The following is a 25,876-nucleotide window of genomic DNA, read 5'->3' on the forward strand; positions in this document are numbered from 1 at the left end:
GCAACCAGAGCTACTTTGTATTTTCTCCATTGCCCTCATTATTTCACCTGCCCCACACTGTGCATCTTATTGCCCACCTCAGGCACTCCATGTCCACCACCTTAAGCTTCCTCCTCTGCTCTGCCTTCACTATCCAAGTTTCTGTGCCAAATATGAGCACTGGTCATACCACTGTTTTGTATTTTTTCAGCTTCTTTGGCCTTTGTCACAAACTAATCCTGACAATTTTGTCCTGTTGGCTGCAGCACCTCAAATTCTGACTTTGATTTCTTTATTAAGACTGTCCTTCTCAACCACACCTCACAAATACCTGAAGCTCTTTACTTATCCAACTATTTTCCTTCTGTCTCAAGTTTAGTATTCTTCTGGCTTCCATTCATTTGCCTGTCATGCTCACTGCCTTGTCTGTACTCAGTTTCATCCCAAGTGCCTTCAGTTTTGCATTTGCCATCCATCTGGGATATGCCTCTCTCTGTATAGACATGCCATGATAGGTATCTTCAGGATCCATTTCTCCCCTAAGGCACTCAACATCTTGATCATATCTGCTCTGACCCCATCTGAGCCTATCACTTTCCCTGACTTCCTTTTCTTTAGTGCATTTCATTCCTCATTTAGGATGAGTCATCCTTCCTCTTTCAATAAACGCTGTGCACATGGCAGTACAGCTTCTGCATTTTTTTTTTCATTCAGAATCTGCTTAAAGTACTCCTTACGTCTGCCCTTTATGTCCTCTGGATTGGTGAGCAGATCTCTTATGAATAATGTATGCCAACTATCTTCTTTATCTTTCTGCTCCTGCCTTGTAACTTGATAGAAGTCATTTGTGTCACCTGCTGAGTCACCTTCCATAAGATGATAGAGGTTCTCTGATGCTTTGCTGTTTGTTATTGCAGCTGCTTTCTTAGCCTCTCTGTTAGCCAGCCAGTATTTCTTCCCAGCCTGGTCTGTCTTTACTGTCTCCCACTTCTGCCTACATTCTTTCTTTCTTTTGATAACTTCCTGGAATTCTGCATTCCACCACTGACTTTCACTACATACTTTATTTCAATATCTGGGTTGACTGCATTTCTGTTCTAAGATATTATAGCAAAATATCTACACTGCAAAGAATCTAAACTGAAAGACATCTAAACACAAACCACTGAAAAAAATCTAACCACATTTAAAGCCAATGTTTTTGAAGGGGAGCAAGCCCTTGATAATTATATATACCGACTCTAAGGTCATACAACAGTAGGGAAAGGGGATAAACCCTTCAGTAGTATAACTTCAGATGTTATGTTGTCCATCTCGCCTTCCTTCTTTCTGGTTGCATTCGGCTCAGACTCAGCCACTTCTAAAGCTTGAAGAGTTCTTACTGGCTCGAGGCTAACCCCTTATCCCAGCATGCATATCAGTAGCTACCCAGATCTCATTTGCCGCTTGCAGCGTCAAGATTGTCTTCTGCTGGCTCCGACTAAGTAGTGTATTTTCCTATCAAAATTGTTATTTGTTTAGACTAATTTCCATAGAGTTTAGAGTTTTCTATTCTTTATCATCCCTATCCTCGTTACAGTTGTTGTTTGCTGCTGTTAGGCCATTGTTTTCTCTCAGGCCTTTTTTTGGTGTGTTGTCGGTGACCCGTTTTTTTCTTGAGGGTTGTTGTCTTGTCCCTTTATCCCTCTTGCTTCTTAGGGAAAAGCTGTTTTTTAGAGGCTTTCTGCCTTTGGAAGCTGTAGCTGTTTAACTTAGAGGCTACCCCCTCCTTTTCTTTCCCTCCTTTCTTTCTTAAAAAAAAAAAAAAAAACACTTTATTGTTGTTTTCCCCTTTTTGTAGTTTATGATGTCTAAATAACCTACAAAGCAGTCAGGATTTAAGAAATGCAACTCATGTTGCCAAAAAATGTCCCTTACCTATGGGCACATGAGTTGTGTTTATTGTTTAGGTGTGGTCCACCTGTAGGACTCATGCTCTGTTTGCCATGCCTTTAGTGCACAGGTTTTGCAGGAGAGGTGCAACAAACTGATATTGAGAGGGTTATTAAAACCTCAGCTTGAGGTTGCATCAGATACTCAGCCTTCTAAAAAATCTGATGACAAACCAGCATCTTCGTTAGCTTCACCTTACAAAGTCTAAGTCAAAATCTTCTGACCCTTAAGAACGGATTGTTGGCTCTGAAGAGTCCTTTTCTCCTCTCCTTCTTTGGACCCGGTGAGATCTGTGCCTCAATCTCCACTTTTGCAGTCAGTGGCAGATGGTCACCAGTCCTCGGGCCACTCCTCTCGATCATCCAGGAGTTTATCAGATGATGATGTGGAGAGAGTGGTGAAGAGGCTGCTCAAGACATGGGTATTTGCTCAATTGTTGTTGGGCCCAGCCCAGAAGGAATTGGCACCTTTGTTCGAACCAGTCCCTGTCTCTGTTCCTCCTCTGACTGCTTCCAGTTCGGAGCTGGAGTGCATGGAAGTAGTAGTGATGGAACCGTCGGTTCCGACAACCCTTGCCTTGACAGTTCCAACATTCGCTTTGACCTCCTCGACAGTCCACTCTGTCAAGGGGTCTGGGCACCGAGACTCCCTCTTCAGCTTCAAGGGGGGAAGTGACATCGGACCCTTGTCCGACCCTGCTCTCCCTCTCGGAGCCTTGGTGCAGGTGAGTTTGGCTCCCACATCTGCCTTGGAACCATCGCCTTTGGTGCGGAGGAGGTCTCCACACTCCTCAGAGCTGGAGCCTCCCTCCATTCCAGATCGCGGCACCTTTGAGGTGGTGAGGAGTGTGCTGTCCAATGAGACAGCCCTTCCCTCAACTCCATTGACTCATTCCCCATCGATACCGGTGTCTGCCTCGGATCCTTCTCTCCATCCCAAGCGTAGGGAACCGATGCCCCAGGATGCCCCACAGGGTGACCCCTCTTCTTCCAAGACATCTTCTGAGCATGCCTCAGAAGAGGTTCCCAGGAAGAAAAAATGTAAGAGGAAACATGCGGACTCCCCTTAGTCTGTCACCTCTGACACGGACTTGGATGACTTGGAAAGGTCCCCATGGTCCCCCTCTGAAGATGTCTCATTCTCAGACATTCTGGAGATCCTTAGGCAGAGGGGAAACTGGAAGTCCCCTGCCCCTTCTGAGGATAAGTCCATGTACCTGGACACATTTGGTTCCTGACCTTCCACCTCCTGGGTGTCTCCACCTTTCGACCCACTTTTGCCTGTAGTGAGTCAAAAGGCATGGAGTGCTCCAGAGTCCATGGAGCCTGTTCCGAGAAGGCCTAACAAATTCATCAGATGACAAGACCTTTCTCACCAAAGGCATGCCAGTTGATGCTATGGTGGTGGCAGCAGCCACCAAGAAGGAACTCGCGGAGACTTCCTCTTCTATACATCCACCGAACAAGGAGTCTACAGCCATGGATAGATATGGGAAGCATGTTTTCTCTTCAGATGCCTTTACTCTTCAGTCACTGAACTATTTAACACATTTCACAAGACTTCAGAGGGATCTCCTTAAAGAGTTGGGTGATACCCTTCAGGATCCTTCAGCTGAGGGAGCAGATTCCAAGTCGGCTAACCAACAAGCGACCCTAACCTCCATTGTCAACTCCTCCATGCGCTTGATTTCTTATGCAGCAGATGGAGCGAGTAGGGCTGCAGGAATAGGAGTGGCTCTTCGCAGACATTCCTGGATGCACCTTTGTCAATTTGAGGAGCCCTTCAAGTCCTCCTTTATGAATGCCTCCTTTGATGGCTCGGCCTTGTTCATGCCACAAGTTTGAGAGAGATTTACCAGGAGTGAATGAGATGGCAAAACTATCTCTTATGTAGGAGTCTGTTTTTCCACTCCATCCCGGCCTTATCCCAAAGGCCAATAGAGTGGCAAAATGTGGTTCTGTAAATCCCAGGGAGCTTTGCCAGACACTCATGGAGATAATTCCCCCAGAGGCAGAGGGGGAAATAATAACAGGAGATGCTGACCTCGCAGCAGGGGGGTCCACAACAGGGTGACAGGGATACATTCTCTGCCAGGCCCTTTCAGAATCCCTGAAGGATTGCCCAGCTGCCCACCTCTGGAGGCAGTCAGGGGCAGAATATCACTGTACCCAAGAGCCTGGCAAGATATAACAGAAGACAAGTGGGTACAGTGCATAATATCCAGGGATTACAAAATTCCCTTCTCCCAAACACCCCCAAGAAGTCAAAAATCATCAATCTCAGATGTTCCACCCAATCTTCAAGATTAAGCAATCATAAAAGTAAAAACTTTGCTGCAAATAAGAGCCATTCAGGAAGTCCTTGCAGACCAGATAGAATCCGGAACTTACTCAAGGTTCTTTTTAGTGCCAAAGAAGACAGGGGACTGGAGACCTATCTTGGATCTCGGCCAGTTAAACAGGTCAGTATCTATCTGATGCGTTGCTGTTTATCTATGTATTCGCCTTATTTGTTATGTTATTCGCCTATTAAATACTCATGATTTAATAACACTGGACTGAAGAGTCTGTTTGGTTTGACTGTGATATTCGTGGGACAGCCTTCATTGGGTTCTGAAACAGGAATTTTTGGTATTATAGGTCAGTAAATAAAAAAACAAGTTCTGGATGGTGACACTGCAGTCCATTCTACCCTTTTTGGGAAGGATGATTGGATGTGCTCTATCGATCTCCAGGACGCGTACTACCATATCTGGCTGGGAGCCAGTCATTACTAGTTCAGAGCTCTGCCCTTTGGTCTCACCACAGCCCCCAGAGTGTTCACCAAATGCATGGCAGTAGTAACGGCTCACCTGAGACATTTGGGATTCCAGGTGTTTCCTTATCTAGACGACTGGCTCCTCACTGCCACCACCGAGCATCATCTCTTAAGGGCCAGGAATCACACTATTCACATATGTGCACACCTAGGAATCACAATAAATTACAAAAAATCTGCCTTGTTACCCTCTCAGTGTATTAATTTCATAGGTGCTCAACTAAATACAAGAGACATAATAGCCAAGCTCCCAAAAGAAAGGGTGCTTGCCATTCGACGTCAGGTCTCTCTCCTCTTGTCAAAGTCAAAGGTTCAGGCTCGATTTGTCCTAAAGATCTTGGGTTTGATGGTGGCTGCCATTACTCTAGTTCCATTAGCCCGTTACCATATGAGGATATTGCAATGGCTCCTCTTTACTCAGTGGTCGTATCAGGACTTACCAATGTCACACATGATCTTAATCATGGATGCTTGCAAGAAATATCTACAGTGATGGCTCCACTCTCCCCTAGTCACTCTAGGCAGACCCTTTGTAGCCCCTCATCCAGTAGTCACAGTTACCATGGACAATTCCCAGATAGGGTGGGGGGGCATTATTTGGGACAGACAGTCCAAGGAACTTGGCAACCTCACAAGTACCATTTGCACATCAATGTCCTGGAGATAAGAGCGGTGTTATTAGCATTGCAAGCACTTCACAACTCTCTCCCTTTGGGCTATATAGCAATTCAGATGGACAAGATGTCAGTAGTGTGGTACATTAACAAACAGGGTGGAACCAAATCTTACCCCTTATGTCGGGAGGCCATTCGAGTATGGCAATGGGTGAGCTCCTCTCAGCATTTTCTGGTTGCAACACACATTTCGGGGAAGTCCAACGTGATAGTGGACAAGCTCAGCAGGGCAATTCTCATGCCTCATGAGTGGTCTCTGAAACAAGATGTGGCGGATATGATCTTCCACAGATGGGGCCAGCCATTCTGCAATCTTTTTGCTTCTCACCTGAACAACAAATTCAGCAGCTACTTTGCCCTAGTTTCCCCACTGGGACAGTCACCCAGAGATGCACTGGTCCACGATTGGCCCCCCCAGGATTCTTTATGCTTTGCACCCCCTTTCCTTTAATTCCAAACGTTCTTTGGAAAGCAAAGTCACTGAGTCACAAGCTGATCCTCATTGCACCATACTGGCCTCATCAGATACGGTTCCCGTTCCTTTGGCATTACCTGAGAAAGGAGCCTTGGATTTTGGACCTGGTTCCGGACCTCCTGACACATCAGTCAGGTGCTCTTCATCCCTCCATTCAAAAGTCTCAAGCTGACAGCTTGGTTTCTCCACTTCCAATCCTAGCCAGACTCCCTGATAGCTCCCCCATGGTTAAACATATTTTAGTCTCTTCCCATAAATCAACTATTAGGAAACTTTACACTAGTAAATGGAAGAGGTTCTCCTTCTGGGCCAAGCAAAAAGACATTGATCCCTTTACAGCTCCAATTGCAAAAATCTTAGACTTCCTGGCAGAAACCTTTAAGAAAGGAGCAGCAGCTGCTACGATTCGTGTTCAACTGGCTTCTATTTCTAATATTCATGTGGACCTTCTAGGTTCTAACATCATGTCCCATAAGATATGTAAGGCCTTTTTGAAAGGTGCTACACTATTAAGGTCTCCTATCCGAGAACCTCTCCATCCTTGGGATTTAAACTTAGTACTAGCTGCTCTGATCCTTCCTCCCTTTGAATCAGCCACTTCTTGTCCTCTAAAGTTCTTATCATGGAAGACCCTCTTCCTGATTGCTGTTACATCAGTTAGGTGGGTCTCTGAGTTACAGGCACTTTCCATCCACCCGCCTTATATGATCTTTCACAAGGATAGAGTATCTTGAAAATTTTATCTTAATTTGTGTGCTCTGATCCTATGCTGTGCTGGATCCAAAGTCTTCTTAAGACACACAGTCAGTTTACTGCTGAATCAGAGACACAGAGCTTTGCATGACTCCATCTGTAGTCTGTTTAAAGCACCAAGCCTTTCAAATTGCACACTGATAAAGAAATATATTTTGCAGCTATAAGCACAGTTACAAATAACTTATTTTACAACAAACGACATGTACTCTTTCTGTCAGATTGTAGCATATATTTACAAAGTTTTCCTTCATTACAGATATGAATGATGACTTCTACAAAATACCTCTCTCTGTCCTTCTCTCACATAACTGAATTACTACAAATTGTTATATAGAGTGCTAGTCACGCACATAGATGATGTTATTTCCTCTTGGTATTTTTTTCTTGGCCTTCTGTGGGAAGTCACATAATGTCTGTTTTTAGACTTTTCTATTGTCCTGTCAGCAGTTCTGCTGATGTGAAAATGCACAAATGCATGCAATCAGAATAACAGAAGAATGAAAGGAAACGTCTGTTCTGTTCCTACTGGAAAAAAATCACGTATTGCTGAGTTTATAAAAAAGGATGTCTGTTAATAGATATTTGTTCTGCAAACATGAGAAAATCAAGTAATCCTTCCTTTTTACTAAAAGTCTACTCAGAGTATAATTTGAATCAATCAATTGAACTTCCTGTTTTCTTTCCAAATTATGGCAACAAGGCAGAGTAGAAATTGCATCAATTGGATGTCCACAGGCAGTTATGATTTTATCTTCAAAGGACCAAGGACATCAGAAAATCAGATCAGCTGTTTGTATCCTTCTCTCAGAGCAAGCAAGGCTCACCAGTTTCCAAAGTGACGCTTTCAAAATGGCTGTCCAATACTATTACTTATGCTTATGAGTCTTGGAATGTGTCAGTCCAGGGAAAAGTGAGGGGACATTCCTCTAGATCCTTAGCTACCTCCATAGCCTTTCAAGCTAAGCTTCCTCTAGATACTATTTGTGCAGCAGCAACATGGGCTACACCCCATACCTTCATTACTCATTACAAATTGGAAATGGCCTGTCAGAACAGGGCATCCTTTGGTTCCACGGCTCTGAAGTCTCTTTTCCAGTGAGCCACCCAGGATATAGGTGCTGTGGACGCTGTCCCAACCAGAAAGAAGGAAGGCGAGATGGACAATATAACATAAAGAAATTGTTCTTACGATAACGTTCCATTATTTGTTGTCCTTTATCTCCCCTTCCTTCTTGCATCCCTCCCTCCTTCCCCCATCCTGGATGATTGAGAGAAATTTCCCTTTTTTGGCTGATCTGGCTGAGTTCCCTTTGCTTCTCAGCCTTTGATATACTCCTTGTCACCATCAGTACATGGAGGCTTTATTGTTTAGTTACCTCTTTTATTGGGTAATTCATAATTTTCCTATCTAATGGTTAGTTCTCACAAATGAGATCTGGGTAGCTACCACTATGCATGCTGAGATAAGGAGCTAGCCTTGAGCCAGTAAGGACTCTTCAAGCTCCAGAAGTGGCCGAGTCAGAGCCGTGATCGGCTCCGAACCCAACCAGAAAGAAGGAAGGCGAGATAAAGGACAACAAACATAGAACCTTATGGAAAGAACATAACTTCTTTTTGATTTACTGTTTTATATAATTTTAGGTACTCATATATCCACCTATCTATCTATCTATCTATCTATCTATCTATCTATCTATCTATCTATCTATCTATCTATCTATCTATCTATCTGTGTGTGTATGTGTGTATGTATAGTGGGCATGCCATACATATTTTACTCATATGGGGCACAAGACAATTGTACAAACCTGCAAGTATACTTTTATTCTATCTCACATTTGCAAAGCTGTAAATGGGATAATCAGTGACTAATACAAGTTAGCAGAAAACTGTGAGTGATGCCAGTTCTTGCAAAGGATAGTGAGAAGAAAGGGATTCCTTGGTGCAAGGCCTAGTGGTTGTTACAGAGACCATTAAAGAGTGGTTCTAAAGGGAGGGTTCTCATTAAGAGAAAACTGCAACCATGGAAACTCTTAAACATACACATGTGCTACTGCATTGTTGTACCCAGTTCAAAAGCAGCAGTTTATGCTTTTTAAAACTGCTTACTTACAGAGGTCTTCATGTGGCTACCATTGGTACTAAGATGATCATTTTGGAAAAGGTGAATTAAATGATGCAGAAAAGGAAAATCGAGGATATATTCACAGGTCACTTGGCTGACACTTGTTTCTGTGATGTGTACACTTTGAGTGAAGGGACATTTGCGCAAACACTACTTTGGGCAACTTTTGGTTGGTCAACAAAAGTAAGAAATGGGGCTGGGAGTTTGTGTGTGTGTTTTAGGGTTAGAATAATGGTTAAGTCAGTTGATAGATTTTTTGTATGTGTGTGGGTGTGAGTGTTTTAGAGTTAGATTAAGGGTTAGGTAAGGGGCATTTTTAGTGTGTGTGTGTGTGTGTGTGTGTGTGTGTGTGTGTGTGTGTGTGTGTGTGTGTGTGTGTGTGTGCACACACGTGCGGTGAGTGTCCGAGCTGTTTTCTGTAGTGGTAGTATTATAGAAAGGTGTTTTTAATGTAGGCTTCACCATATGGTTAGTGGCAGGCTTAGGCTTAGCATGTATTACTAAGGTGGAAGGAAGAACGAAACCCTTCACCCACATTAACCCTGCCTCTTAGTGTAATGTGCAACTTACCTTAAAAAGCCCTTTCCATAACACTATTCAGACAAATGTGAGGTGAATGTGTGTAACGTTATGGGTAGTACATCAGAAAAGAAAATCTGATTAATTTTTGATGTACCATGTCTTTGTGTAATGCTGTCGGAATTATGACTGGTCAGTGTGTCCTTGATGCTTTTTGTGTCAACCGTTTGACATGTTGACTATTAATGATATAATCTCACACACACACACACACACACACACACACACACACACACACACACACACACACACACACACACACACACAGTCCTTTAGTCAAACATTCATATCAGCAAATATTTGTATCACTGGTGCAAGTGATTGATTTGAAGACACTGAAGAAGGATAGTTTTTATCCGAAAGCTTTGCCGTTTTATTAAAGCATTTGATGGTGTGTAGTATTACTTTTTCTTGCTTGAAGCAAGTGATCGAATAGTCATATGACTGCAGAATGCCAGCATTACTTAGTGGGATGTTGCAGTACAGTGAGGAGCAGGGGTGTAGGGGGTCAAAAAATATTTTTTGTGTGTGTATGATTTCATATATTTTGAGTTTTGATATTTTTACTTTGATCATTTTAAATTCAGAATTTCAGAATTTTTTATTTATGATTTTAGGTAGCACACTCCTATACACATATACACACTCCTATACACATATACACACACACATACATACATACTCACACACACACACACACACACACACACACACACACACACACACACACACACACACATATATATATATATATATATATATATATATATTGTGTTTGGTCAAATGTTTGGAATACTAAATATTTGTATCAATGGTGTAAGTGATCAAATAGTGATATGACTGCAGAATGCCAGCATTATGTACTAGATCACAGTACAGTGGGGGACTGGAAACTGCTTTTTCCCCAGTGTTTTGTGATCTTGGAGTTGGTATATATAAGCAGCAGAGGTGTGTGTGGGGGGGCAAAAACATTTTTTTTTTTTTGTGTATTCTTTTATATTTTGAGTTTTGAGCTCATCATTTTAATTTCAGACTTTTTTAATTTAGGTAGCACGTGTGTGTGTGTGTGTGTGTGTGTGTGTGTGTGTGTGTGTGTGTGTGTGTGTGTGTGTGTGTATACTAACTATTATTGAAACACTCAAACGTCAGCATATAAAACATCGACCACAAAATGTCAACAATGTGAATGCTGACACACTCTTGCTCAGAGAAATAACCTTGGCACTTACAAAAACTCTAATTAAAAATTATGAAAAAACATTATTTTTTGCAGGGATTAAGCCCCCTACACCCCACCCCTTGCTAATTCTATATACTAACTCTAAGATCACACAATACAGGGGAAAGGTCATGTTCCCAAATTCAAAGAACTGTGCAATCACACACACCTGTCGACCATCTGCTTAGTCGACCAAATGTTTACCAACTGTTGTCAACATAGTTCAGTGTTTTTATCTATCTATCTATCTATCTATCTATCTATCTATCTATCTATCTATCTATCTATCTATCTATCTATCTATCTATATGAGTATATCGACTCACACACACACACACACACACACACACACACACACACACACACACACACACACACACACACACACACACACACACACACACCGATCTGCTTGTTTTATTTCTTGTTAATCAGATAAACCCACTGGTCACAAGTATCACCAGGGACAACCCAGGTATATTAACTGTGACTCACATAAAATCTCACAGTAGCTGTACAGAGATTAAAGGAATTGAACACAGGACAGCAGAATAAAGTTAATTTGCAGTTCACAGCATTAATTCTCTACCTAACTACAAAACACACCTGTAGCTGCTTGCACACAGCTCTGTTTTGCAGCTCTGCAAGAGAAGGCATGATTCTATGAGTTCTATAGTCATACTTTTGAGTATTCAGAATTATTATGCAACTTGTTTGAATAAGGAGTGTTTACATATTTGCCTTTAGCTTTCCTGCAGAGAAGGATACAAGCTTTATGACCTACTTAATTTGTTCAGTTTTGCATTTTCCTCAGGCTTTTTGTTTGCACAGTCTTGACTGTATGGTGTCTGATTTGCTGCTGCAACACGACTCACTTCACCACTAAGGTGCAATTACTTGGATGTTTAATCCTTCAAGGATGTGGTTACCAGCTGGCAACACAGGTAACAACTAAGGTGCAGGAGGAGAGTGGACCCTAAGTGCTTCCACCATTGATCACAGCAATCTGGGCTTGTCATATTGCAAGAAGGTACTAACCTACTCTGATTCCCTATTCCCTATTCTGACAGGCCACTGTGAACTATGAGGCATTGTTTTCTAGTTGTGGGTCAGTCCCCATCAAGGCAGATGCAACTCCCAGACCTACCTGTTCTCATAGCTAAGCCATTGTTGTATTTCTGGTTCCACCAGGGCCACAGAAGTGGCATGTCCATAGCCAGTACATCTTCACCCCCATTCCCTCTCCAAGAGAGGTAAGCAGTCAAAGCCCCATGATTTATTCTTTCTCTGCCAGTTCCGTTAGGTGCCTGCAGCACTAATCATTCTCAGGTTCTGCAGTTCCATCAGGTGCCTGGAGCACTAATCATTCTCAGGTTCTATAGTTTCATCAGATGCCTGGAGCACTAATCATTCTCAGGTACTGCAGTTCCATCAGGTGCCTATAACACTAATCATCCTCAGATTCTGCAATTCCATCAGGTGCCTGGAACACTAATCATTCTCAGGTTCTGCAGTTCAGATGCCTGGACCACTAATCATTCTCAGGTTCTGCAGTTCTATCAGCTGCCTGGACCACTAATCATTCTTAGGTTCTGTAGTTCCATCAGGGACCTGGACCACTAATCATCCTCAGGTTCTGCAGTTCCATCAGGTGCCTGGAACACTAATCATTCTCAGGTTCTGCAGTTCAGATGCCTGGACCACTAATCATTCTCAGGTTCTGCAGTTCCATCAGGTGCCTGGAACACTAATCATTCTCAGGTTCTGCAGTTCAGATGCCTGGACCACTAATCATTCTCAGGTTCTGCAGTTCCATCAGGTGCCTAGAGCACTAATCATCCTCAGGTTCTGCAGTTCCATCAGGTGCCTGGAGCACTAATCATTCTCAGGTTCTGCAGTTCCATCAGGTGCCTGGACCACTAATCATTCTCAGGTTCTGCAGTTCCATTAGGTGCCTAGAGCACTAATCATTCTCAGGTTCTGCAGTTTCATCAGGTGCCTGGAGCACTAATCATTCGCAGGTTCTGCATTTCCGTCAGCTGCCTGGACCACTAATCATTCTCAGGTTCTGCAGTTCCATCAGCTGCCTGGACCACTAATCATTCTTAGGTTCTGCAGTTCCATCAGGGACCTGGACCACTAATCATCCTCAGGTTCTGCAGTTCCATCAGGTGCCTGGAACACTAATCATTCTCAGGTTCTGCAGTTCAGATGCCTGGACCACTAATCATTCTCAGGTTCTGCAGTTCCATCAGGTGCCTAGAGCACTAATCATCCTCAGATTATGCAGTTCCATCAGGTGCCTAGAGCACTAATCATCCTCAGGTTCTGCAGTTCCATCAGGTGCCTGGAGCACTAATCATTCTCAGGTTCTGCAGTTCCATCAGGTGCCTGGAGCACTAATCATTCTCAGGTTCTGCAGTTCCATCAGGTGCCTAGAGCACTAATCATTCTCAGGTTCTGCAGTTCCATCAGGTGCCTGGAGCACTAATCATTCTCAGGTTCTGCAGTTTCATCAGCTGCCTGGACCACTAATCATTCTCAGGTCACCTGAGTCATAGTCAAATCTTTACTCTACAAGAGCTGGTACATTTTCCTAAAACTTGTGCATGAACAGTTTTAAAGAGATGAAAAAATGAGTAATATGTCTGTTAAGTTACGAGAATCAACATTTTCAGCACAGTCACAGGTTGAGCAAGACACATACCAGAACAAAATGTTGTTTTCACAGTCACTAGTCACCTACCAGCACCAGACAAAAAGACGGACTCACTTGCTTTATTTATGATATTATTTTATTTACTTCACATGAATATTTGTTTTTGTTACCTCACTGATGTTAACTTACAATAAGAAGTACCAGCATTTGTAATAAGAGTTGCCCCTCCCTAGTCCTGTCATATTGTCATATATATGGTACTAAAGATTCTCTCATGCTATTTCTGGAATTCTGAGTGTTGGTGGGGTGAGACAATATTGAGCATTCCTTGGACCTGTTTTAGGGAATGCAGACTAATAATCTTGGTGTGTGAATACCCACTGTGTGGAGTCCAGTTATAGACTAAAGCAGTAATTTGTTACATACGAATGATGATTTGCTGCATGTTCATCTTTACATGCATCTTACATGAAGACACAATCACAGACAGGGAGTAAATGGAATGGCACCTCAGAGAAGAAAGACATATTTAGACTTGCAAAAGCAACTAATCCGAAGCTATCTGGTTATGAACACCAGGCAGGAAACATTTTACCTCAATCTGGTATAGATAGCAAGCACACAGGGGTCTTGCTTCAAGTAGTTGGTAGAGGAGGGGAGACTGACTTGCAGTTAAAAGGAGGAAGATTGTATAGCAAACTACAGTACTTTTAAAGGCTAAATAGAGATGAAGTATATTTCTGCCACTAAAGATGTTCTTGTATAATTCTGCTCCTTCTGTGCTCTCTTATAATTTGTTATGATGAAACATCAAGTGCTGGAAATGCATCCAAGCTAGCAGTCAAGGACTCAGCATGTTAAAAAGTTTACTGTGTAAACTCAAGAGATGCTAACCATACAGGCTTATGATTATCACTGCTTAGTTGGTAGCTAATGGTTATATAGGCTTTGGATTTTTTTTCTGCAGTCAATTTCTGTTTAGTTTTAAGACATCATCAGCAATGAGCTATGCTAGGAAAACTTCCTAACCATAGCTGTCAACCTTCCATCTCCAAAATGAGAAACACTACTTCTCATAATGTGGAACAGATTAGCGAGGTGTGGAACACTTGCTAACAGATTACTAGCAACTTCAACATGGAAGCTAAGAGAATGGTTAAAATGTACTACTTTTACTTATAAAAGGTTATTTTGATGAATTAATTATTCAGTTCTATTTACCATGGATTATCAGCTATAAAAGGTCTTAATGTTAAATGTGTGGCAGACCCTTTCAATGTGGTACTTTGTGGATCATGAACTTTTTAAGACTCCAAATGAGGTATGTGAATCCTAACATTCTTTTGTCATTACTGATGTGGTCAGTAACAGCTGTCCATATCAAATGTATGTCATCATTACTGACCAGCCCATTGAAATGAGCACCAATATATTATTAATTTAATGAATACAGACACCAGAAACACTGTTTGTCTTAGTGAGATGTCTGATTTTAGCATTAATAAGTCTATCATGTGGTGATCACAGCATTTTGCTTAGCACCACAGGGATATTTCATTATGTATGAACATGTGAGAACATTCACAGGTATGCTGCCAAGTTGTAACCATTCTAAAGATAAAGTGTCAATTGATCTAGTAACAGAAATATCAAAAATATAAATCTGAATAATGGCATAGCTACTATCAATGGCATGAAAGCCATTAGTACAAACTACCTTGTCGCATGCATTTAGTTATTACTAAACGATACACACGGAATGAGAGCCAGAAATGCTACTGATTCCAGTGTCACAGACACAGGTATTATCAGCTGATATTAACTCTCTACCTAAGACATGAAAATCAGAAGCCCTGACTAGTCCAATGCAATTAATGCAAACTGTATTTTTTTTTTTTGCTTAGTGTTTTAATGCCATCGTTGACGTGGGTACATTAGTGTTGGCCAGTTCACTAAAACAGATGTTAGTACCAACTACCACAGAGACAAGTACAGTATCAGTGTTTTAACTTTACCTAGGGAACACGGCCAGTACTGTCCAGTCCAATAACATAGGCACTGCCAATGTTGTTGTTGTGTCTTTCAGCTTTTCCCGGTTAGGGGTCGCCACAGCGGAACTCCGGTCCGCTAAAGATTGGTAGTTGATTTTTAAGTGCTGAGTTACCAGCCCTGATGCACAACCTTCAACAAAGGTACACCCATTCACGCATGTCTCCACACAGAAGATGCTCTAGCTGAGAATCGAACCGGACAGCGTCTTACTGTGAGGCAACAACGCTACCGCAGCACCACTACCACAGGTAGACACTGCCAATAATAGCAGAAACTTCAATAAGGCATAGTTAGTGCTAACTGAGTCCGTTTTATCCACCAAACCAGTATTGCCTGTCCCATTTCAAGTAGGAAACATAATGAAATGTTAGTTAAAGTTGTACATCCTGTACCTTTAATTATGCGATGGAATGCTATGTTTCTATACCTCAACCCTTAACTTCTACAGGATAAAAACATAAGGGAGTTACGTTTCAGTTTTTCATGGAAGCTAGGCTAATTACCACTAAGACAGATCAGAAAAAATATTTTCCTGCTTAGTGTTAAATATCTGACTACAGATAAACAAATGTGTAGCATTACTTTATGATATGCAAAATAATCCTGGGCATTTACAAACCAATTAGGATTTTAAAAGATACAGAAATGATAATGCAAGCTAAAGGCACACAATGTTACCTTTGCTAAGCCTTTTGTTAGTGATAAGTTATTAAAACTAATATGTTCATACATTTTACATTTTGGGAAATCAGTTTACTGATAGCTAATTAACAGACTGTCTTTATGTACTGATACAGTCCTGCTATTTCTTTTCTGAGTTTATTACGGTAAAAATATATGTTGTTTACTAACCATTCTTACAAGATTTAGTGCTGGTTGAAGAGGGACTGACAGAAGATGAGTTGCTGATATAAAGAAAGGTATAGCCCTAAAGGGCTGGGCTATATACAACAATATAATTTTGCAGAGCATCCTTGATTTTGTCTCATATTTTTGCTTTGTCCCCCATAAAATTTTAGTTTTTCTGGTAAATCACTGAAGATAATTCTATGTCAGGCATTACAGTTTCATATCTATTGTTCAGAACATACATGTTAATATAAAATCTGTTATTCTATTTGTTATTCTGTTTACTTTTTAAATGAACTAGAATACGTTGTTAAAACTGTCCTGACATAAACCTATTGTTATAGTAACCTTTTAAGTGATTTAGAATAATATTTAAAACTCACCCTGATTTTTGTTTTTTGCCCTCCTCCCCATCATTAGTCTGGTCTTTGTTCCTGATTCTTGAGCAAATAAGTTGAGAGCTATGCCTTTTGGCTGAGGGAAAAATGTAGGTGCTTCAGAAATATAGGGTAAGAAGTATTATGTCTTACTCTCTTATTTGTTTTCTGTGCACTTGTTTCATATCATTATTTGAAACTTGATTATGAACATCGGCTGATGCCACTGTATGCTCTTCAACTTGCTGAAATAACTTGGTTTAATACTTTGGTCCTCGGGTGTATACTTAATAAGACTTGTGCACTATGCTAAACAATGTTGTACGTTATGTGTTGCTTTGTATCTTCTTTGACCTATAAAAAATTGGAAAAATAAAACTACTCCTTCATTTATTGAATTTATTAATATAGCAAAAATTGTTTGTAAAAAAAACTTTTGACTATAAAGATGAGAACCTCAAATGTTACATATTCTTATAAATCTTGGCTCAAACTTAAAAATCTTCTTGAAAAATATTGCCTGTTAACAATTTGATCACTTGACATACAATCTCTTTGTTATGGACTTGTGTAAATCATTACATGCTTTTATTTTAATTATTGTTTGTTTATTATATTTCCTTTTTTTGTTATAAATTAAAAAAAAAAAGTTTTTTTACAAAAAAAAAAATCAAAAAACAAAAAAACTGCTACTTATGTATGTATCTTACCAGTTCAAATCTGTGCTGTGGTTATAGTGTAACTTTCCTCTTACACTGCCTTCATGGCTGGGTCATGGTTGAAAATGGTCTTTGGAGTAGTTCAGTTACCTGGTTAACAAATGTAAAATAAACATAAAATAAATAAAAATGAATTTCTGTTAACAAATGTAAAATAAACATAAAATAAATATGAATTAAGTACATTGTTAGCAATTGGAATAGGAAGAACTTTATGAAATTGTGATCTTCTGAGATGCATGTTCTTCCTATTAGGAGGTGACACGTACATATATAGCCTTAAGGGCATGACGTAGAATTAACTTCATAAACAATAACCTGCTGGTGTCAAATGTTGACTTACACTGAATATGGACTACAGCAGGATGGATTAAAGATGTGTTGCTAACAAAGATTGGAATTCTAAAAGGGTTTAAGCATGGGGTAACATGCTACACCAAACAATTACTCCGCAAGTGATTCTATAAGCAAAGGTTCCTGACAATTCTCATTTGGTCTATGTCAGTGGGGATTGGTGAAGCTTCACTCCGAATTTTAAAATGGGGAATCATGCTTGCAATGCTGAAATATGTTGGAGCCTTACACATGCCATTGTAAAACCTTGGACCATCTGAATAACACATCCAAATCAATGGTTGATTTTGGCATTGCAGCAGCTTCACCTGTAAGAAGGAATCAGTACTTCTGGAAGTACTTGGTGGGAAGCTAGACTACTTGGAGTAGCAAGTTCCATACTGGTGGAATGCAAACAAGGACCACATGAACATGTGATAAGGTGGTGTGTCAGCTGTCCTTGAATGTACATACTTCTCAAATATCCATGATTTTCAGGGATGTCCTTGGTTTTGGCTCAGAATTGTGCCTGTCCCTCTTAATTCCTCCTAAAACTGGTGATTTGGGGAAAAAGGTAGTGGAGTGCATTTAATACATAATGACAATAATTCGAGTTATATATGTCCTTATGTCAGAGAATTCATGTTAATTCATAGGTTCATAGGTGTGTAAAAGGCTAATGGCCCTGGAGCCTTTGCAAGCCTAGCCCATAGGATTACCCTGGTATCATGCCACCTGGCCTTAGTTCCCAGTGCCTCTGTCAAGTAGAGCCACTGGAGTGATCCCCAGGGTGAATTTTCTATTTCCCATCCACTCATCAAGATTTCTCTTGAAGAGGGCCAGTAAAGTGCTCTGTTTGACATATATAGGAAGTCTATTCCATAGCATAGGCAGTCTCTGGGTTATGAACCTGTCCCACCAGCTTGTTCTGTTGATTGTGGTAATGAGGTTGAGGTCTCTGGAGGGTGTGGTGCAGAGGGATTGGGATTACTTTAGATGTAGCATTTCCAACAGAGCTGGGTCAGACATGGCTTTGTAAGTCAAGCAGAGATCGCCTCCAAGTAGGTGATATGAGACGGAGAATAGTTGCAGTTTTCTGAGTCTGTCCATATAGGACATGTGTTTAAGGCCTAGGATCCTCTTTGTAAAGTACGTTTGCAGCCTCTTCAATTGTTGCAGGTGTCTAGTGAAGTACATGCCAAATGGGGCATTGTACTCGATGATTGGCCTAATGAGGGAAGAGTGGAGGGAGACAATGACCTCTTTCTTCCTGGATGCAAAACCCTTAGTAATGAGATGTGCCACATAGAAAACTTTCTGACCACAGTCGCAATGTGGTGGTCAAAAGAGAGGTCGCTGTCAACCTGTGTTCCCAGATCTCTTATAACACCTTCTGTGTTCAGTGGACTACCATTGATGTGGTAATTCATGGGAAATCTTTTGGCATTGAGCTCAAGGCCGTGGTTTTGACACCAATCGTTGGTCTTGGTGAGGCCTTTCTGTAGGATGTCAACATCACTTGGGAGAGTTAATAATACCTCCCAACTTGCAATCATCTGTGAACTTTGTCAGCCAGAGTCCCTTCATGTTGACGTGGACTTCACAGAAGTAGACACCAAATAGGAGAGGACCCAGGACAGAACTCTGTGGGACTCCATATCAGACTCATCAGGCTAATGTGGCGATAGTTCCCAGGGTCTGTAGTTGCTCCTCCTTTGTGGAGAGGGAGGACTGTAGCAGTGTGCCATTTGGTAGGGACAAAGCCTGAGGTGAGGCTGTGACTTGAACAGGGCACACAGGTGAGGTGCCAGTTCACTCTGTAGTTCATGTAGAACACAGCCGGGGATATTGTCAGGTCCCATAGAAGCTGTATTCTTGGCCTTGGACAGTGCTGTTTTAACATGTGCAGCAGTAATACTGGGTGCCTGGCAATCTACTGGTATTGTGATTGGTCCTTTGGTGGTGGAAGAGTAGTAACGTTGGCACTGAATCTGTCGGCCAATTTATTGGCAATATCTGTTGGCTTAGTATAGGAGGCACCATTGTGCAGTAGCTCAGAGCAAATCTGGGTATTGCCGTGGAGATTCTTTACATAACTATAGAAGGCCTTGTGGTTGTCTTTACTATCTGCTGCAATTCTGTTTTCATAGATAGCTTTAGAGAATTTGATGAGGGATCTCAAATTTTTGCTGAGGCTGATAAGGGAGTTTTTCCAGTCTTGGGACTTCACCTTATTCCGCATCAGTTTCCTCCTTCTGTTGTAGAGGTTGTTTATGACAGGGGACCACCATATTGGCTTCCTTTTTTAGAGGAGAGCATATTGGTTTTATTGGGTATGCTGAGATCCATGCATTTGTGCACGTGTTCGTACAGTGCATTGGTGTATGATTCAGTGGTCATGCAACTATTCTCCATTTGCATGGGTGCTATGAAGTTAGCCACCTCTGTTTTAGGAGTCCAAAGTTAGCTTTGGAGAAGTTTTTCATGGTGGTTACCTTTCCAGGGTGGGTGGGAGGGATGTGGATTTCCAAGGTGATTAGTTTGTGGTAGGATCTAACCAGGGAGGAGTTGACTATTGTGGAGAGCAATGGTCACCCATGTTAATAATGATCAGGTCAAGGATTTTGCTACCTCTAGTGGGAGTAAGAATGAGCTGGTCCAGGGCATTAGAATTAATGAATTCCAGGAAATATTGTGCAAGTGTATTGGTACATGAGTAGTTTTCCCAGTTAATGGAGGGGTAGTTGAAATTGCCCAGTATGAGAGTGTTATGTTGGACCTTAATATTCTCCAGGGTGCTTAGGAACGTGGAGTGTGAGTCTTGGGATATGGTTGGTGATCTATTGCAGGCTATGATCTGAATCAATGTCTTACCCAATGTTAGCTGCACCTGAAGTATCTCTGATGCATTATGTTGGGCTACCAGTCTGGAGGTGTGCACATCCTTTATGAATATGGAAACACCACCTCCTTTGGAGCTTCAGTCCATGTTCTGGGGCCGAAAAGTGTGGAATGAGTTATAGCCTGGTAGTGCAGGGGTGCTTTCTGCTGTCTTAAACCAGGTCTCTGTTACAGCACAAATGTCGATGTTCTCCATTTTAAGGAGTGCTTCGAGCGAGTGCATTTTGAGATTTAGACTTCTAACATTGAGCAGCATGACCCTCAGATTGCATTTGCTTGTAGCTGTTACAGTAATAATTTGGTCTTTGGAACACCGCCTAAAAAAGGCACTATAGGGGTGGCAAGAGCCTTGGCCAGTATCCAGAAGCCCAGGGTTGACAGATGCAGGCCATCTCTGGCAAAGAAGCGAGGTCTGTCAGTCGTGTCATCCCTTGCAGATACTGGATCCCTTTAGAATGACACCAGAAATGTAGTCAGTTGTTGAAATTGATCATTTTCTGATTGCACTGTGGTAGAATTCTAGGTGATGGTAGGAGGCTGCTCAGGGCTAGGGTAATACCAATCTGGGCTACATAATCCAAGAGCTCCTCCATGTCTTTTTTCATGTAGTTCATGGAGGTACATCTCAGATCATTCATACCCACATGTACAATGACAGAGTCATAGTTGTAGCTGTTGTTGAGGGACCTGAGTCCGTGCATTATGTGGCAGATCCTGGCACCTGACAGGCAGCTGACTGTTACTTTCTCCTTATTCAACCTAGTGGGTGGGACATCAGTGTGCCTCACAATCGAGTCACATATGACTAGTGTTTTGGGCATGCTTTTTTGTCTTAGGGGTTTTGGTTGAGTGGCACGCTGTTTAGGAGAGTTATGTGTCTCGTGATTAGTGTTGTGTTGTGGTGGTCAAGTGCATTTGCCTTGGAGGTCTCTGCTGTTTGGGTAGATTTTTATTGAGAGCCTCCATGAAGGTGGGTGTGTGGTTTGTGTTTTTATGTGAAGGCAGTGCTGGTGTGTGTTCAGGAGGGCTATGTGTCCCATGTGGTGTGGAGGAAGTGTTGACCTTCTCCTCTTGACCAGATTTTTTGGTCTTGGCTGGAGAGAGAGTGCATTCCAATTTGGATATATAAGTGCATCTCTCACAAGTCTGAGTGTTGGGAGGTAAGAGGAGAGGGTTGTCACTGTACATGAGGCAGTTGCTACATTGCCTCAGGATGCCCGAGTTCATTAGGTTAATAGGAGAAATCACAGGGAACTGACCTTTAGACATGCCTGGAGGGGTGGGCATTAATAATACGTACTGAAGCTGTTTCCTTCTAGAACATTTAGTGCTAGTAGCACTTTTGTGTGCCACAATAATTGCTACAAGAATTCTGGTAAAGTGCTAGACTAATAAGCTAGTAAAAGTGCAGGAGAGGAGAGAACCAGCAGATCTAAGGGAAAAATTGTAGAGCAGACTTTTTGGCACCACTCAGAAGCGTACAAACAGTCCTTGATACAGTAAATCTGTATCTGGACTAGACTAGTTACAGGAAAGGTGGGAAACAAGCACAAACATAGGCTTTTAAAACAGAAAGTTGAAAGAGATGGAAAAAAGTGCCCAATGGCCAATAAACTACAATTTCTGGGCCAGAAACCACTTCTCTTGTGGTAGATAGGCTACCTAGTGCTTACCACTCCCACTGATAAGCAAGAAGAATTCCCTCCAACACAGAAAGGCTTAGAGGTCTCAGAAGCATACAAACAGTCCTGGATACAGCAAATCTGTATCTGGACTAGACTAGTTACAAGAAAGGTGAGAAACTAGCGCAAACACAGGCTTTTAAACCAGAAAGTTGAAAGAGATGGAAAAACTGCCCAAATGGCCAATAAACTACAGTTTATGGGCCAGAAACCACTCTTTTTGTTGTAGATAGGCTACCTAGTGCTTACCACTCCCACGGATAAGCTAGAAGGCTTCTCTCCAACACAGAAAGGCTTGGGGGCTCAGAAGTTTATGAACAGTCCTGGTACAGCAATCTGTATCTGGACTCATGTTTCTCTTATTCTATTAACTTTTCAACATCAAAGTAGTAATATTTTAAAAATTGTCCCTGATTATCCCTGATTATTTCTGGATTTGTTCCTGATTCTGAAGAGAACATATTGAGAGCTATGATTCACACAATTCAGTTTTACAAACTTTTACAATATGCAGTGGTTGAGAAATACCCCTGGAAAGCAGTACTGTTCTGTGGATGATGACAATGCATGCATGACAGACCAGTTACCTGGCAGACATGTATTCTTCCATGCATCATGCAGATGGGGCCACCTTACAGCACCACATGTGGGACATATAGCTCCACCTGTGTTATAGCACCAGTACTGCAAGCAGAATTAATGCCTGCAGTACCGCTACTGTTATGCAGGAGGAGATGTAGTGTCAAATAGCTGCAAGTGGACTTGGTGGTTCTGCCAAGGCTTTAGTTGACCTCAGGTTATGCCAAAAATGGATAGAGTTATGAAATTCATTAACAAAGAGTATCTCAAAATCTCATTACCCACTCCTGGCATAGCAAGACTCCCTTGCATTCAGTACTTTGGTGTTGCAAGGGACAATGTAGGGCATTCCCTGTCCCCATATGATGTCATCTCCAGGGGCAAATATGAGTGGGGAAACAGGCCAACAGAGGCTCCTTAATATGCTACCCAGATCATTTTGGAATCAGGATTGAAATGCATAAATATGATTCAGTAAAGAATAAAAAGAATTTATGTGACAATATTTATATAATGAAGGTAATATATGCTCCATTTCAGCCATGTGGTACAAATGCAAAATGTTTGCCTTTGATTCTGGTTTCCTGGGTTTGTGCAGTAGGCAAAGTTCAGGGGATCCGCTGGCTGACTAAGAAACTATAGTTTTGGCAAGCTTGAATTTTCAGGATGGAAAGTTATAGCTGATGGTCTTTCTCAGTTCTACTGCAATAGCTGAATCAGTGTAGACCACAGGAACCACAGCAAATATTACTCATAATGGAGGGAGCAGGATCCCTAGGAGTGGTATGAGCCTGCAAAGAAGAAAGAGCTAGCCTATTAGCCAAGGACATTTACAAACTCACCCAAAAAGCTGGGAATGTTAAATGAGAAACAAAATAATCAGGCATGTCAACATTATGATGGCATTATTGATTTCTGCTTCTGATTCCTCTGTGTTAGGAAAAAAAAAATAGGTCAGTAGGGTGGCTAAAGGTAGAGGGGCAATATTCACGTGGCCATTTGCATAGAGACAGACTGGGTGTAAAAAACAGATATTTGTAAGCATATGCAAAAGATAATGTTATATGAAAATGGCACTATGAAAGTAAAGCCACAGCTATGAGATGTGTTCAGCAATGCTAAAAATAAATGCCCAGCCATTCCTGTGGTTGTTTTCAAGAAATATAATTGAAGTTTTCCACATTTTTGTTTCAATGACCAGACTTCAGGAAGTTAAAGGATCAAAATAGTTAAGAGGAGATTGTTGTCAGCTTTGCATTGGAAATGCAATGTCTTATTCTGGAATGCAAAGCAGCAGTTTGTTGTGGAACAGAATGATGCCAGCTATCACAGTCATGGTGTACCATATACAAATGACTGCTTTGTTTAGTTTGGGGTGAAGGTCAACATGATTCTTATGAGGAAGATAATCAGAAATAAAAACTGTGACAGTTTTACAAGTCTGTTAAGGATGTTAGTTTTATGAAATGTGACTCGAATCTCATTTTGTATCCTGTACTGAAGAAGCTGCTGTGGTCATGTTGATAAGATGTTCAGAAGAAATGTCTCTAGTAAGCATGAGATAAATGTCAAAGCTATGTGTCTTATTTTAGCAAACAAGATCTGCGGTAGCTTATTTATCATCTGTTTGTAAAACATGTTGGTAGAATGATCCAAACTGAACCTTTTCTGATATGACTTTAACAAAAGCCGCAAATACAGAAAAACATAATCAAATAAATCAATGACTGACAGATATATAGGTAAGCAACCATAGCATGATGTTACTCTGTAAAATTAAGAATGAAGAAAAATATGCTGCAGTAAGTTAGTAACAGTACAGAAGAAATGCATATTTAGAAGTATCAAAACTAAAGATACTACCTAAAGATATACAAAGTCAAAATCTAAGCAGACGGGCAGAGCAGCCTAATGCAAATAATATTATCAGTAATCTTAACTTACAGAACAACCCAAAGAAAACACGATAGTCTGAATACAGATGTAAGGGGGAGGTAATGTTTTCAATAAAAATATAAAGTGTGGCAAATGCAGCAACACTGATATGCTAAAATATATGAATTACTTAACTGCAGTAGTGTTAGTAGGAGTTAGCAGGTTGTTTAATCGGTATACCCCCAAACAGATATCTTAGTAGTATAAAAAAAAACTCATAATGTCATCAATTAGATAAGGTATAGAAAATGCTGAGTTACACCGGGGAGATCACTAGAGGTTAGGAGAAAATCTTAACCTTAAATGACAGCCAGTTAACTCTTAATATTGTGTTATCTAAGTCTGAGAAGAAGAGCACCCATCTTCAGTCTTTACTGAAAAGGGTTTAAAGTGTACAGATGTTATTTAAAAAAGACAGCATTTATAACAGAAAGGTCATACTCAGTTTGTGAAAAGGAAATAGTCTTAACTCTAGCAATGCCTGTGTTTGGAGTCAGTCATTGGAAGATTATGATAGCTGATGTTATTCCTGGCAAAGGAGATTAGAAGGGAAATAAGTTAATGAAAAAGAAAGCAAAAATGAAAAGTCCATTGACCGAGCTCTGAGGAAACCCACAGGTGGCAGTTTGCTTTTGGAGAGAGAGAGATATTAAAACCAACCCAAAGGAATTAGGCATCCATTTGGTTCCCAAAACTAGACACAATGCTCAGGAGAATATTTTAACAACTGAATAGATTGAAGCAATAATACGTTTACTAGAACACAGATCAATACAGAGTAAGTTAATCCTTACCCATACCCTGAAATATGATTGCAAATGAATAAAGTGTTTGTCATAGTAGAATGTCCATTTCTGAAGCCATGTTGAGGGAACTATATGTGTTGGTAGTTATTCAGTAATTTGAGTTATAATGTACTTTTCAAACATGTATTCTAATGTAGGCAGGCTAGATATAGGTCTAAAGTGTAAGACTTCAGAGGTACTGGCTGTTGTAGAGATGGGTCCCACTGAATCAAGCTTCAAAACGATGGAAAGATAAAGTGATAAAGTTTGAGGCTGCAAATAAAAGTCATCATCATCATTATCATCATCATTGTCAACCTCCTTTTTCCCATTTTCTACATGGGGTTGAGGTATTTTGTTAACTGTCACCATCTCTGTCGATTCAATGCCACACTTCTGCCTTCTTTTGACACTCATTGTTGACTGTTGCAGATCTTCTTTCAAGCAAT

This window comes from Protopterus annectens, chromosome 9.part0, assembly GCF_019279795.1.
Source record: "Protopterus annectens isolate FY-2018-M chromosome 9.part0, PAN1.0, whole genome shotgun sequence".
Lineage (NCBI taxonomy): Eukaryota > Metazoa > Chordata > Ceratodontiformes > Protopteridae > Protopterus > Protopterus annectens.